The sequence below is a fragment of the Podarcis tiliguerta genome, assembly GCF_965153285.1.
Source record: "Podarcis tiliguerta genome assembly, chromosome: 4".
Lineage (NCBI taxonomy): Eukaryota > Metazoa > Chordata > Lepidosauria > Squamata > Lacertidae > Podarcis > Podarcis tiliguerta.
Window position 1 is genome coordinate 68,263,843 of NC_139537.1, and position 16,151 is coordinate 68,279,993.

The window sequence follows — 16,151 nt, forward strand, 5'->3', positions numbered from 1 at the left end:
GCTTCTTTGCTTCTTACTCACCAGGAGCCAGATTTGTCTTGAGGCAATGTCTATTCCTATTGAAGGAGCCATAAAGTTTACTACCGCCAAGCAGTGACTTGCTCCATTTAAACATGATTCATTGGGAAGCCTGTTTTGCATCAGTTAACATGCAACATTCACACTTTTTGTTAGGGGGGATTCACTGCTAAGTTTTGTAACTGTCTCATTTTGGTGAGACAACTTCTGGAGTCACGAACCTGTTCAGGCACTTAACAAATGTGTGAAGGTACACAGAACATAAAGGGGCACTGGATAGTACAGGGGCTGTCCCTAATGTCCTCTTCTACTCCACCTGACCTTCCTTCACTGAATGGAAAGATCTGAAGAGGGATTCCAAGCACATACAGCTGCATTGACTTAGAAGACTTCCCATGACCATGAACCCTGGTAATGCAGGATTCCTGGCCATGGGGAAGATGCTAAGCATATTCACCTGAGTGGGTGAGGAATCCCCCCTCAGATATTCTCACTCAGTACTGGAACATCTGCAGGGCCACAATTTCTACATCCCTGAAACAGAGGGTAGCTTTTCAGAAAATCCTATAGGCATTGTTAAGCTTTTCTTCCAAGCAGGCCTGTGCTTGTTGTTAAGTACAGGAACCATTTCTTACAATGTTTGCCAAGACTTGCTACCCCAGAAAAGAAAAGACCTGGATGGGATAAACCAACATCTGTGCCAGTGCAATGCCACAAGGCATGATGTTCTGCCCCGCAGGAATGTTACAACAGCACTGCAAGCAACAGTGCCTAGGTCAATATGGAAGACCAGCATGTGCAGATTCTGTAGTTGCAAATGGCTCATGGAGCAGAATTCATTAAAATGTTCCCTCGTGATTAAGTTGCATCTGAAAGGAAAGGCACAGGAAAGTGTTTTCCTGGCTCAGACCCCATCACCTCAGGTCCCAGAAGAAGAAAGATATACAGAGTAGACTGTTCAGCTGGTTGCAACAGGAACAGGAGTGAAGCAACATGAATCGGTATCTGTGCTATAGTCAATGGTGAGAACAATGGATGTGGTGATCATGAGGAAGCATAAAGTCAAAAGAAAATGTGATCGACAACCAGAAAAAGTGGGGAATAGACTAGGGACAGTCTGGAAAAGGTTGGAAAAGAAAGGAAGAAGAGCAGATTCAGGGGATAAAAAGAATTTCAAACCATACTTGGGGAAAGTCTTGAAGCTTGCACCTTGCTCTAGAACAGATTCCTGTGGAGACTTAATAGTCTACAGTAATAACCTGCTGGAATGGACATCTCAGCAATTCATCATATTTCCCCAGTAACTTTGATATAAGAGACTCTCCTACAACATCTCCACCTTTCTACTGATTGTGTTCACTTATGCCAGTTTCTTTGACCGAACAGACAGTGCTACATATTGAGGCTAACTTCTGGCATCATCATTTAGTAAAGGTTAGTGAAACACTAACAGAAGTGCCTGGTGTGCTCTCGTCCATGGGGTCACGAAGAGTCGGACAAGACTAAACGACTAAACAACAACAACAAGTGAAACACTTAGGACAGCATTTACAATTGTTTCCAATTTCATCTATAAAACCTACCGCACATCCCACCCATTACGACTATCTCCAGGGCCAGCCATACTGTTACTAAGTCTCCTCCCGTGACAGATGCCAGGGGGTAGGGGTCAAGAACTGGTAGAGAACAGAGCTGTGTGTGCCACATAGCCTGACCTGCCCCTCTTAAGACAAACTTCTGTCTGTAGGTGCAGTGAAGAACAATGTCCTCTAGCCAGCACTGAAGTAAGGCCCCATCTATGCCATACATTTGAAATGGAATGGGAACACTTTAAAGAGCCATGGCTTCTCCCGAAGAATCCTGGGACTGCAGTTTGTTAAGGGTTGAGAGACTCATAGAGAATTGCTATGTGACCCCTATTCCCCTCAGAGAGCTTCTTCTTCTTCTTCTTCTTCTTCTTCTTCTTCTTCTTCTTCTTCTTCTTGTCATATTTATATTCCTCCTTCCCCCCAAGGCAGTTCAATACTCATTCAATCTGTTTAACATTCAATCTGTCTTGCTAAGGAACTCTAAGAAGCTCTGTGGCCCTGTGGATGGAATAGAGGTCTCCTCATAACTCTCAGCACCTTTACAAACTAAAACTCCCATGATTCTTTGGGGGAAGTCATGCATGACACCACCTTCAATGTATAGGGCAGATGGGGCCTAAGATTCAATGGCCTGTCTGGTATGTGGAATGGAAGGTGTGGAGTGCCATCTTGTCCACCTCAGAAAACAAAATGGCTTGACCTGGGCTGCTCCTGGCTGTCTTTCTCTAGCTGTCTTACTGTCATATAACAGAAAGGGCCTCCCCTGAAAGCATGTATAATTAAGCAGTTTCTAGAGGAATGGAGAATGTTTTTCAAATCATTGCTATTTCAATGACAGCCTTTAAGCATATTGTTTCAAGTCTTGATATCCAGCAGGCCAACTGCTGTTCCTATGGCCTGAAATGATATACACAGATGTGGCTCCTCCAACATATTAGTCAACCAAAAAAATGTTCTTATTTACAGGAAACACATTTTATCCAGGGAAGCAACAGAGAATAAAAGAACATGCCGAAGTTCAACGCTATGAAATGGGAGGAGACACACAGTAGTTGTTAATGGGGAACATGCTGTGAGATGTAAGATGTATATATATTTTCAAGGAAGGCAGTTTTTCTTCCGCCTTTCCATATCTCCACAGAGCTAAGAAACATTGTTCCCCAGTTCTCTGAATAAATTACTATGACTATGCATGAAAGGTACAGACAGACAGCTCATTGCCTTTTGGGATTTTTTTTTCCTGACGTGTTTTTTAACCAAATGAACATGTGGCAACAGCATAAAAGAGTAAGTTTGAATTCCAGAGATTCTGTTAAACCAACTGATCTACTCAGATAGTTTGGAAAGGTACCAAACTGACAGATGGGTTCCAAAACAACAGTTTTTAATTTGATTAATTAGATCACTTTTGAAAAGAAAGGAGGGGAAAGGCTGCTCAAGTTAATTTCCTGATTTCCATAATCTCCTCTCGAATAAAGGAGGACAGCTGAGGAAATAGCCTAGATAAATAGAACAAATATGATGCAATATTGTAGCAGAAGAAAGAGAGGTCAGATTTGTAGTGAATTCAGACTTTATGAGTTTTTGTTTTTTAAAGCGGTGAGCACTTAATGTTTCAGAAGAGGTGCAAAACCTATTGAATACATGGATGCATGGAAAAATTTCAGTAATATCTGAATGGCCAGGGGTTCGCCATTCCTGCTGTAATGGAAATCAAAGCATCTTTAAGAAGTGATGTCAACTAGAGGAAAAGAGTGTTTTAAGTATATCCTAAGAAGGTGTGTGTGGCCGGCTAGCTTGGGGAGTAGGAAGCTGAATAAAGCTTATTTGTTGAAAATATTGACAAGAAAATGGGACTTGAGCCAACTCACCAAATCACAACTTATTTCCCTTGATGCTGTCAAAGCTGTCTCTCAGTCTTGCCTGCAAGCAGTTGTGCGGAGACTTAATTTGTGACCTGCGCTCTCCAGTTATAGAACTGTAGTAGTCAGGATGAAATATTCCATGTTGATAGCAGCACTTTGAGATGTTATACTCCCAGGAACTGCTGGCAAGTTCCTGTCCTTGGACACTCCCAAGTCACACAGCTAAGGATGATTCAGTTGGCATTTTAAGGGAAACCCACTTAATTCGCACTTTGCGAAACAATAAGTGAACGAAAAATGGTATCTATCAAATCTGAATTTTGCAGTGCAGTTCTCCAGTCAAGTAATGTGCACAAACCAAAAGTCCAGGTTGACACACAAAGCCAAACCATGGCTTAGCACAGAAGAGGAAGAATTACAGAAAGAATGGAGACTCCATGAGCCTTTTCAGGAACCCTCATGCTGATCTGTTTGTCCTAAGCAATGGTGTGGCTAAGTGCTAAATGCACACCAGTTCTATGTATTGATTTCATTATTCATGGTATAATTGACTCAGCTGCCATTGCCAACATTTGTGATTTTTATCTGATATCCATTCATTTCACTTCTTCTGGAGATTCAGCACTGGCTATCTTTGCTGTTGACAACTCAGCTAGAACTTTTCTGTTTGAACCAGGGAGCACATATAAAACAATGACTGCATTTTCTGATGGCTCTTTAGTGGGTAAGTTTAAACGAGAAATGTGTTTGGGCTGAATCCATATTACATTTTTTAAAAATGAGTTTCTAGTAGACCCCTTTCTTTTGTGAAACATCGTTCAATAGTTGTTTCATTATTTCACAATTGTAGCAGTGGTTGGAATCAACATGCCTATTGGTTGGGTATACCCACTGGGATTTTTGGGTCTCCACCGTTGAACAGCTGACTTCCCTGGCTGCCATGCCACAAACTGCTTTTCAAAGTCCCCTCATTTTCAAAGGTGGTATGAGGTTGGTATTTGGGGCTGGAGGTGATGTTTAAGACACAGAAACCCAAAGCTCCCTTGGCTTTGAATAACTGCCTTTCTTTCTCTCGTTCCTGCCCAGTGGCTTTTTATTTTATTTTATTATTATTTTTTAGAAATGGGAGAGTACAAATAAGGCAGGAATTTCTTTGAGGAACTAAATGAACAAATTTGAGGCCATGCCATAGCACCATGGGCATGAATAGAAGATATTGCAGGTGAACCATAAGCCTAATGTCAATATTTAAAGGGGGCAAACAAGTCACTCCTACTCATTCAACAGCACAATTAATTCAGAAATCTGTCAACAGAGGTATAAAAGGAATGCCATTCTACATGGTTCGGGGGGGGCAGTTTGCCAAATAAATGTTTTTTTTCCACAGGATATGGACAATCTAATATTTGTACAGGATTTTGCATATTAAAATCCTTACTGTTATGTTGAAATCGCCATCATAATCCAAATAGCTTAACAAACAAAAATGGGGAAATGGAGTAATCAGGGGATTCTAGTGATAAAATCCACTTCGATTCAGCAACAATGTTCTCACACGAGAGCATGTAAAAAATGGGATATCCTGATGGGGACAGGATCTCTCTTTCCTCCCCAGGAACCCAAAGGGTGGCAATAAAGGGAGAGAGAAAATAAATATGGTCCTTCTTGAGCAATCCTTTAGTTTACACATACAAAGATAGTTTCTACAGTAATGTTAAATACAGGACATCTAATTCTTTCCCCTGTTTTATTTGTCTTCACCTCTTATGAGTTGATCTAGGAGTACTGAAATTTACAGGTAAAGAAGTCCGCATTCATTTAAATAGGATCTAGTGTTGTACAGTTAGCAACCTTACAGTCTATGAGATCATTGCTGGCGTGAAAAGTAAGGTAAATATGATTACTGGATTTGTGTGTATATATCTCCTGTCTCTTTCCTTGTATTTCATAATTCCTTAGGGTCTTGTTATCCTATGATAGCTACACATGTCCTAGGGTTACTAGCATTTATATATTTTCATTCTAACATCTGCCCTGTGGGCTTGGTTGCTGTGTTTAATACCTTCCTCAGTGCCAGATGACTGGCCTTACTTTTTCACCATGCCACTATAAACCATCCTAAAAGCAGAGATGGTTTTAGGGTAGTGTGACAGGTTTGCCTGCACTAGGCCAAGCTGAGAGGAGGTGCTGCAGGAGGTGCCACAGCAATGATGAGCAATGGAAGGTGAGAGGCAGGAAACTCTGGATTTTTGTGCCACACAGGGTGCCAAAGTCTGCCCCTGCTCCAAGGATCTGTGCTCCTGACTTATCTAATGGAGCAGTCTTGAAGACAATCCATGAAACTGTTTTGCTGGAATAGAAGCATGATGGAACTACTTCAGTGGTCTGTTATTTACAGCCAGGTTCAGCCCAAATGACTTTGAACAAGTTGTTCTCTCTCAGACTCAATTACCTACATGTAAAATACATCCAATGTGAACAGTAAACTCCCATCTTATAGAGGTTTGTTAGGCTACAGGGCAGAAAGATACCAATAACTTCCATGATGAATGTGTGCTAACAAAAACAACAAGCCAAATAAACGTTCTTCATGATATAGCCTCTGTGCACCACAACCCTCAATCATAGAAAGAAGCTACTGTAAGCCCTGCAGTTTTACCTTTACTGCACCTTAATTTTTAGTCTTCAATGAAGATGCCCATTACATCATTTTTACATGCTTAATTGATCCTGAATCAATTGTCTAGATACAATGCTGCATGGTTTAAGATTAAACGTATGTTTTATTACTTTGAAATATTCTAATGACTTCATTTTAATTTTTATTCTGTTGGCATGCATTGCCTTGCCATAATTGAGTATAAATGGAAATTAATATGCAAGCAATTATTAAAATAAGGTCTGTGTCTATTCACTTAGAGGTAAGCAAAATACAGATTGACAAGTTAAAATACAGGTGGAACATTGTTTTCTTGTACTATAAATTCCCAGGTGTTAAATGGTTTGAAAAGTAGGAAAACAAATTTGTAAGGTGGGAGTTGGGGAGACAGGATCTGGCCTTGGGGGGACTATAAGAATTGGCTTACTGATGCTGATTCTTCCGAGTCGTGAAATAAATCCAGGAAGTGGGTTTCTCAGCTTACTAGTAGTTGTCAATTCCAAATATATCAGACTGTTTTATTTTTCTTTGTTTACCCTCTCTGCATTTCTTTTGCCATCTTTTTCTAAAACAGAAAATATACATGTCAGCTCCAATTACTGCTGCTGTCGAAAAATCTCCAGTTACAGCCAGTTGTAGATTACTTTCTTATGGCTGTGGGATCAAATTGTAGATTAATAGTAATGGTGTGATATCCCAAGTCACTTGATTCCAAGGTATGTATAACAAAAGCCATCACCACACACAGTGTCCCTGTCTTTATATTCTGCTGCAAAGTTTTAGCTCACGGTAGTAATGGCACTGCCAGTAGTGATGTATGGAAGTGAGAGCTGGACCATAAAGAAGGCCGATCGCCAAAGAATTGATGCTTTTGAATTATGGTGATCAAACCTATCCATTCTTAAGGAAATAAGCCCTGAGTGCTCACTGGAAGGACAGATCGTGAAGCTGAGGGTCCAATACTTTGGCCACCTCATGAGAAGAGAAGACTCCCTGGAAAAGACCCTGATGTTGGGAAAGATGGAGGGCACAAGGAGAAGGGGACGACAGAGGATGAGATGGTTGGATAGTGTTCTCGAAGCTACCAGCATGAGTTTGACCAAAATGCGGGAGGCAGTGGAAGACAGGAGTGCCTGGCGTGCTCTGGTCCACGGGGTCACAAAGAGTCGGACACAACTAAACGAGTAAACAACAACAACAAGTAATGGCACTGAATTTCATTCAAGCATTTGTATCCTAAATGTCACAAATCTCTCTCTCTCTCTCTCTCTCTCTCAAGCCTGTTTCAAATTGTGATCCTCTGAAATTTGGACGCGAGTCTGAATGGACCCCAAAATGCCCAGCTCCTACCACGAGCCCTCATCATCCTGACTATCCTCTTCCTTTGACATTTATTTAGTGGTAAAGGCTAGAAAAAGGTACTGCTGTAGGATCTCTGTGAAACTGCAAGTACACAACAGCATTCAGGGGCCACTGAGAACAATGTGAAATGTTGTTGGTATTGGATGCAGAGGTTCCTAGGTCACATTGCACTGCCTGTAACATCAGAAGCATGATGGGACTTTAGCTTAAAATGCAGCCAATTAAAATGACTCATAATCTGAAGATCAGTTACAAAATAAATCTTTTTAACTTTCTTCACTCCTAACCAGGCTTGGAGCGAGTCGTCAGGAGAGTTCTAGAGTTACTACAGAATTCTGCCTTTTAAAATCAATAAAGGCTTTAAAATGCCTGAGAAATCCTACAACTTGTTAACTTGACAGTTTGACCTGAAAGTGTTAAACTGAATTTTCTCACAAGTCTGCTTTCAAATTCTTCAAATGTAAATGAAGACAGAACAGTTCTATAACAGGACTATACCACCTCCAAAAAGGTTTGGCTCACTCAGTTTCCAAATAGATAGTATTGTGATCCATTAAACAGAAATGAGACAGATCTGGTTTTCGTAACCCCCAATCCAATTCAAAGGCATCTAGCACAACACCTTTTGCAGCTATCCATCTGAAATTTGACAGTATCCCTCTACATGTAAAAGGCTACTGTGCCTAGAAAATTCATCAAATTATGACAAAATATTTATAATGGCATTTACCTTAACAAAAAAACTTCAGAATTCAAGGGCTACTTGCACATACGCAAACAACCTCCTCTGCACCTATTTGTCTGACATTTGACATGCATCATCCACTTGGAAGGGGATATTAAGCCTGCAAATTTCAGTCAGTTTTGCCACAAAGCAAAAAGTCCATAACTATGTGCTGATTTCCTCTAATAGTCAATGGGGAGACAAGTGAGATTCTGATTCAGACCCCATGTGTAGCTACAGTCCTCCGTATGGGTCTGAGAAGAATCAACCCACTTTTTGGAGCCCTCTAGTTTTTATTTACTTGCATTAATACATTTTAGACAGCTTTTAAAAATGTTCATGGTAGCAAAGATACTTAACAAGCTTGCAATATGTTGCTATTCCATGCACAACATGGAAGGGTTTAACCTATCCAGGCTGCAAGGTGGCAACCTTAAGAACCAGCCATGGATTTCTATCTACAGTGGTACCTCGGGTTAAGTACTTAATTCGTTCCGGAGGTCCGTTCTTAACCTGAAACTGTTCTTAACCTGAAGCACCACTTTAGCTAATGGGGCCTCCAGCTGCCTCCGTGCCTCCGGAGCACGATTTCTGTTCTCATCCTGAAGCAAAGTTCTTAACCCGAGGTACAATTTCTGGGTTAGCAGAGTCTGTAACCTGAAGTGTATGTAGCCTAAAGAGTATGTAACCCGAGGTACCACTGTATTCAGAGAATGTATTTAGCTAGTGAAGCTGAATTCACACCAGCCAGTCCTGAAGACAGATGAAAATGCTAACAGCTGTTTGAAAATTCAGGGAAGCACATGTTCAAGCTCTGAACCACAACTTGGTTTTTTTGCCCACTGTGTCCCTTTTAATTGATGAAGTGACACATTTAGAATTTAATTCCAACATCATTTCTGTAGTGAGTGTGTAAAAGTAAGAACAAGTTGTTCCATAGAAGTCTATGACGTTAATAATAATGTGTTAATTTAGGAAATAGCAGAGGCAACATTACATTTCTCCAGAGGGAAACAACTTGAAAGAAAGGCGTGAAGGTAGAAGAGAAGTGAAAAATCAACATTATGAATAATATGAGTTTTCTAGACTTTGAGACTCCCTGCCTCAGGATCAGGATGCATGCACAGATCTAAGCACAACTTTGGTGCTTGAGAGAAAATACTGGTCATGTGTTGGAGAAGAAGGAGAGAAAGGGAAACATTTCCTCATTCCTGTATCACTGGCACTGGATTAGATCCAGAGTTGCATTTCCAAAAATGGATGGACGCATTGGATTCATGGAATGGATTGAAATCCTGTAGAGGCAATTCTTGCAGATTCCCCCTCCTGCCTGCAGCATCATGCAATTCTCCAGAGCATATTTTCATGGGACTGCAAGGAGGATAGAGGAATCAATATCAGCCCCTTCCTTCTTTCCTAGCGAGAGTGCCCCATGAGTTTAGCTTCACTCACAGGAATTCTGGATCCAAGCCACTGTCCCTAATACTGCCAACCATTTGTTTGGCAATGTGTATGGTGTGCAAAAGTGTCCAATGTGTACCCCTTTGCGTGCATGGATCTAATTTAGAACAGTGGCCCATAAGCAGAAGCCAGTTTCCATGCACAGATCTCTTTTGCTGCACTGAAATCTGACTCGGAAATATTTTTTTTGAAAGACAAAAATACAATTTCATTGTGATTTAAGTTAATTCAATAAGGTCCAGGATCAACATATTCAATACTTTTACACTTTGTTTCTCCTCCCCTGCCCCCAACTTCTTAAATCCAACAGTACCCATTGCTTGGGAATGCTATAAAATTGATCATAAGGAAATAATGGATTTTATTTTTTTTATTTTTTTACAAGCAAATTGAAGCTTGTAGAGTTGGCACTATAGGAAGCTGTGTAATTCCTTTGGTAGGATCAAACAAAGACAATTGCCTGCAAAATGTGTTGGTGTTGAGTGTTGTCTCTCAACCTTTCATATGTAATCTAAATGGTTTGTGACAACCATTGTACCTGATTTGCCAGCCTCTTTGAGTAAAATATTAGAAGTGTGGGTGGCATGAAGTCTTCCAGGGATTTGGACAGTGGTGTAACAGAGGGGGCAGGTTTTACCTGTCTCAGATCCTCATATAAATGTGAAGCATCACTGTAGTATACCTTCGTGGTATAAAGAGAGGACCACACCTTATCTAATCAGGACCCCAAAGTTGCTGTCTTTCAGAACATCCCATCTGTCAGGACCTCTGTACATGCTCTGAAATCCAAGACTCTGCTTAAGCAAGGAAATTGTAAGTTGCTAATTTAAACTGAGCTTTGTTTCTCATTTGCAAGTCTATGCAAGTGCAGTTTTGATGCCTTTCCATTTCCTTCCTTTCCCCCCTTCCTTTCTTATTCTCTAGTAAATTTCCATATGTTTTTACATTTTCCTTTATTGGTTTTTAAAAGGCTATTTTCTGGAACTTCTCACTAAAATCATCCCCACATGCTAGATTGCATGCTTGCAAATCTACCTCTTTGCATTCTAAGGATAGTTCACAAGCTTTTCTTAAGTTCTGGCTTTGAGAAACTAAAGCTCTTCTCTTCTTTCTCTTCCTGCCCCCACCCCAAGCTGGACTGAGGCAAGTTATTGGCAGTAAAGACACTCTCCAAGCAACTGGATCCCTTAACTGGAAGCTGCCTATCATAATTTTGGGGGAGGGGAAACCCTTGCAACAATCTGCCCGCATAAAAAGAACCAGATCCGTCACAAATGGAGGTCCATTTGGAACAGATTTTCACTTGCAAGTAGGGAAAAAACCCTCCTTTGCCAATGGTGATGGCATGTGTATGTGTGGAACAGTTATTTTAATCCTGTCCTCCAGATCAGTACGATAAAGTAGCCAAGCACCAAGCTGAAAATATAGTTGCAGATCAAGTGATGCTTCTGCAGGAAACCGGGGGGGGGGGGGGGGGACATTTTGGTTGCAGACAGGAGCCTCAAAATGTGGATGCCATCCAGCATTCAGAAGGACAACTCACAACTTGGATTGCAAATATGAGGCACCGCTATTATTATCTTCCAGACATTTTAATAGGATTTATTCACATAATAATTTTTAAATTAAGATTGGCTACTCTTTGTCGTGACATTTCCTGAATGAATGAGACTCCCCTTCATAAGTTTCTGTAGCTCAGCATCTACATTTCAGTGACTTCATCCTGTGCTCCTTATGTTGAAAACCACATGCAAGGGGAAACATGTGTAGATCCTTCTTATCTGATCACTGCTCCCCCTTCTTAGCTGATCAACAGTTGGGTGAGAAGAACTGGACCCACCTTTCAAACTACACTGCAGCTATGTGCTTGCTGCCAGGATAGTGCTAAATGTCATTTTTTTCAGAACTACAGACTTCCCCAATATTGACCTCAGAAGAAAGCATTACAAGCTGTTACAGTGTATGTATCGGAACCCATTAAAAAAGTCACCAGAATGTGTACTTCCAAACCAAGGAATAATTTTTTCTGGCAACCACTGGTGGTTCTATATTAGTGCTTTTCAAAGTGTGTTCTAGAAAACTCTGGGTTCCTTGGACATTCCCGTTTACCTGGTGCTCCAGAGAAGCAGTGTTTGTTGCCTTGGTGCAGTCATGGCCCAGCTCCAAGAAGCATATTTTCTTCTCCTCACAACTGTTGGGGGCCATGCTGGCTTGATGCCAAAGGCCCGTTGAAACAGGCCAACCAGGGCACAGCTGGGGTGAGGCTGACCCAGCCAAAGCTGACTCCACCTTTGTGGTATAAAGAGAGGGCCACATCTGGAGGTTCTCTCCCTTACAGCAGAAATTGTTGTGGGATCTCTACTAACATCTGTAGTCAATAAAGTTGTAGCCAATTTCGACCGAATACAAATGTCCTGTGTCTTATTTCTATGGTTGGCGCCTCACCAGGCTGCAGGCATCATGCACCTGGGCATGCAGTTTACCATGGGGTGCTCAATGAGAAGACCAGAAATATAAGGCAAATCCTGATCTCCCTATCAATGTAGAGCCACAGAGCTTGCTGGGTCTATTCCAGAGTGTGTTCCCTGTTCACATGGTGTGACGATAAACCCATATGCTTCGCCAGTGCTTCATGTGATTTCTCTGCATCTTAGAAGATGTCCTAGGATCTTCTAGGAGACGCTAATGTTCCATGGTCAGCCAATGTGAACACAGTTAATGGAAAATTGAAAAGCACTGTTCTAAGTGAATCACAATACTTTTGATTCCGTAAAAGTGAGGTTTTATACTTCTTTGAAACTTTTTATTGTTTTGAGGGGGGAAAGTAGATAATTCTAAGATGTGTCTCTCTCTTTTTTTACTTTCTTGTCTAAACAGAAATATTGGATAGTGGATTAAATCTATGAAAAATGAGACAACATTTCATTTCTTCTTTCCTAGATACCTGGGGATATCTAAATATGATATAACAATGATAATGATAATTTGTTGGCTGGGTGATATATCAATCATCCTGGTAGGTGAGAGAAAGATGAGTAAAAGCTGGCAAGGGTTCGTTGATTGCATTCTTCCAATATTAAAGCACTCCAGCCACACAAAACACAAAGGAGTAAACCCTAAGAGGATAAGCAGACATGCACATCAAAAACATTGATATGCTGACAAGCTTGAACCTGTCCGTCATATCTGAGCTTTACTCCTTCCTGAGAAGCACTGTGATACAAAGCAGGGTCTGGAAGTTATTGGCACTGTTGAAGAAATCCCATGGGGAAAAGTCAGTCTACCTTCTCCGCAGACACAGGACATGCTTGCCCATATATATATATATATATATATATATATATATATATATATATTCTTGTGGAGAAACGACATAGTGCAGACTTATAGCTGATGAGAACTGAAATATTAGAGGCATTTCTGAAAGCCTGTGAACACATTTTGCTTGCTCCTCCTCTGTTATTTTTATTTTTTGCTTCTTAATACAGCACAGGATTAAATAATTAAATTCAGGCATATCCCTTGTTTCCTTGATCTGTCAGATGTGTGTTTCTCCACCCACAGCATCCAGTGATATGGAGCAGGGAAATGTTCAACACAAGGATATCTAGAAAGCAGGGCAAGTATTACTGCATGCTCCAGAGGGAAATAATTTAGGAATATGGGGAACTTCTTTTATACCGAGCCAGAGACCATTGGTTTATCTCACCAGCTATCATCTACAATGTGACTTTTTTGATGCATCAGCTTTATGATGTCCCAGAACAAAGACAGCTGGCCTCCACACAAAGGGACTATACTACTCATGTGAGCGAGAAGCCACAGCCCCCTATGGATGCACTCTGTCTACTAGTGACGATAAACATTTATAATTCCTGTGCTCCTGTTAAGTGGATGTAGATTTTGCCCTGAATCATGATCCCCATCCTTTACATTTATATAACATATTCATTCATGCATTGGAATATTTAGTCATAGAACTGAATGTCATGGACTGGCTGGATGCAGAGGAGTGATGGAAGACACCAGTCAGGGAACCCCTAGGGAACCCCCAGGGGAAGATGGCTCAGAGCCGGGGAATTGGTGGTGGGATGACAAAGAATTATTAGCAATATCCTTCCAGGGTTTCAAGCTGAGAGAGATTCCTAGCCCTACCTGGAGATGCTGGGGATTTATTATTATTATTATTATTATTATTATTATTATTATTATTATTCCCCACTCATATGACTGGGTTCCCCCACTCTGGGTGGCTTCCAGCACATATAAAAACATAATAAAACATCAAACATTAAAAACTTCCCAATACAGATGTCTTCCCAATACAGAGTTGCCTTCAGATGCCTTTGGAATGTTGTTTAGTTTTTTTTTTTAATCTGTTTGACATCTGATGGAAGGGCATTCTGCAGGAAGGGTGCCACTGCTGAGAAGGCCCTCTGCTTGGTTCCCTGTAACTTCACTTCTCACAGTGAGGGAACCACCAGAAGGCCCTTGGAAGTGGACCTCAGTGTCGGGGCTCGACAATCGAGGTGGAGATGCTCTTTTGAATATACTGGGCCGAGGCCAGGACTCTCTTGCATGCAAATCATTGCACGCACTCACTGAGCCGCAGCTGCTCCCATAGCTTGGCATGGGAAATGCTGTCATTAGTAGCAGTTCCACATTCATTGTGACAGGGATTTCCATTTAATTTTCTTCTAATGGGTGGGGGAGATGGGGACAACATTTAAAAATAAACAAAACAGCGGTGTCTCCTGTTCTTGCTTGACAGACCTATAAAAAAGCATCTTGCCATTTAACTGAGCCACAAAAGTCTACTTTCAAATTAAAACATTATGAAACAGACTCACCATAATTTCGTATTAATAAGCACATCTTTGAAGAATTAACTGTGCTATCACTTACATACACAGAGAGAAAGGGGAGGCAGGCAATTCAACACAGTGAAATGGTATGAGGATGGAAAGAATTCTCCAGTCTTGAATGGCTCATGCCATGACCCCAGGTGCAATTTTGAGAGGGGGCACAAATAGGTGCCCCCACAGCAGACTCCTTCATCGGAGCCTGGCTCTGCACCAGAGGGAGCTCTGCCTTGGCGGCGGCACTTGTGCCTGACGTAGCTCTGTCCCAGGTCAAGCCTGACCCTGGGGGAAAGAGCAGGCAAGTGGGAGGTAATGCTGCTGCCCACCCTCCTTGCCTGGGAGGCATCTTACGCCCGGCTACAGTAGCTCTGCCACCGGTCAGGCCTGACCCGGAGAGCAGGAGGTGAGTGGGCAGAAGCTTCCTCACCCCTCTCCTACCCTGAACTGTAGTGCATGGAAGAATGCCCCTTTCCGGGCATTGCATGCATAGGCTCCACTGTTGCCAGTCATAAAATGATTTCAGATACAATTTACCGTATTTTTCGCTCTCTAAGATGCACCCGACGATAAGACACACCTAGTTTTTAGAGGAGGAAAACAAGAAAAATAATATTCTGAATCAAATGTTGTTGAAGAGGAAGGAGGAGGGAGGATCAGCCTAAGGCATCACAACAAGAGGCAGCTCTCCCTCTTGCTGTGCCGGGTTCAGCGGAGCAGCGCAAAGCCTCTTCAGCGAAGCAGGAGGAACGCTCCCACTTCACTGAAGAGGCTTTGCATGGCTATCCCTGAAGCCAGAACAGCAAGAGGGAGAGCTGTGCAGCCTGCATTCACTCCATAAGACGCACACACATTTAGGTGGGAAAAAGTGCGTCTTATAGGGCGAAAAATACGGTAACAATTTGCAATGACAAAATGTGAGATTAAAAAGCTGACGGGTGGTTTTGCGCTGAGCTTACATCAGCACCAGTTTTGACAATACCAGTCATTTGTTCCTATTCTATACTTCTTCCTTCTTTTATTCAGTGTTGAAGATAGGACTGCCAACAGCTGGGGTGAAACCTTATACTGCTCTGCTCACTATAGAGCCAAAGATTGTTCGTTATTAGATGTGTGGTTCATTGTAGAGCTGTCGCACCATGAAATATCAGCAGTGGTGGCTGATGCCCTCTGGAAATTGTGGGACAGAAGGGAAGAAGGTAAGTGGAGTCAGAGCAAATGACAGCAAGAACCAATGAATTTTCGCTTTGTCCCCATCCTCCCTCCTGCCGAGTTCTACAAGGCCAAAACTGAGACTAATGAGGAGGAAGCTGACAAGCAGTGCCACCCCCTGGACAGGAAGCAGCAAGGCAGATAGGTGGAGGCTGGCTGATGGCAGACTGAGGTAGTTGGAGCAGTGCCCCATTTGCCCAAATGGCCCAGCCTTCACTGAGTATTGGAGCCCTTCAGTACTCACTCACAGCTAATGTGAATTGCTGGGCAAGACAGTTCGTTGAAAGAGGATTTAGAATACCCCTGTGGGTAGGGGAGGAGATCACCTGACATCATTGGGCAACTCCCTGTCATACTTGGCCTGCAAGGGATGGGGAAATTAATGTCCTGGCCCACCAGCCA

At 42.0% G+C, this 16,151-nt stretch overlaps 1 long non-coding RNA gene across 2 annotated transcripts; it reads left to right on the plus strand.

Moving 5' to 3' along the window:
* The first annotated feature begins 5,203 nt into the window (after positions 1-5,203).
* Positions 5,204-12,082, plus strand: LOC310676096. Of its 2 annotated transcripts, none has more exons than XR_014510407.1 (3): positions 5,204-5,362; positions 10,411-10,491; positions 10,812-12,082. It is a non-coding gene; the product is annotated as an uncharacterized lncRNA (long non-coding RNA). The 2 variants fall into 2 exon arrangements; XR_014510408.1 differs by lacking the exon at positions 5,204-5,362 and adding an exon at positions 6,525-6,847.
* The last annotated feature ends 4,069 nt before the right edge of the window (positions 12,083-16,151 follow it).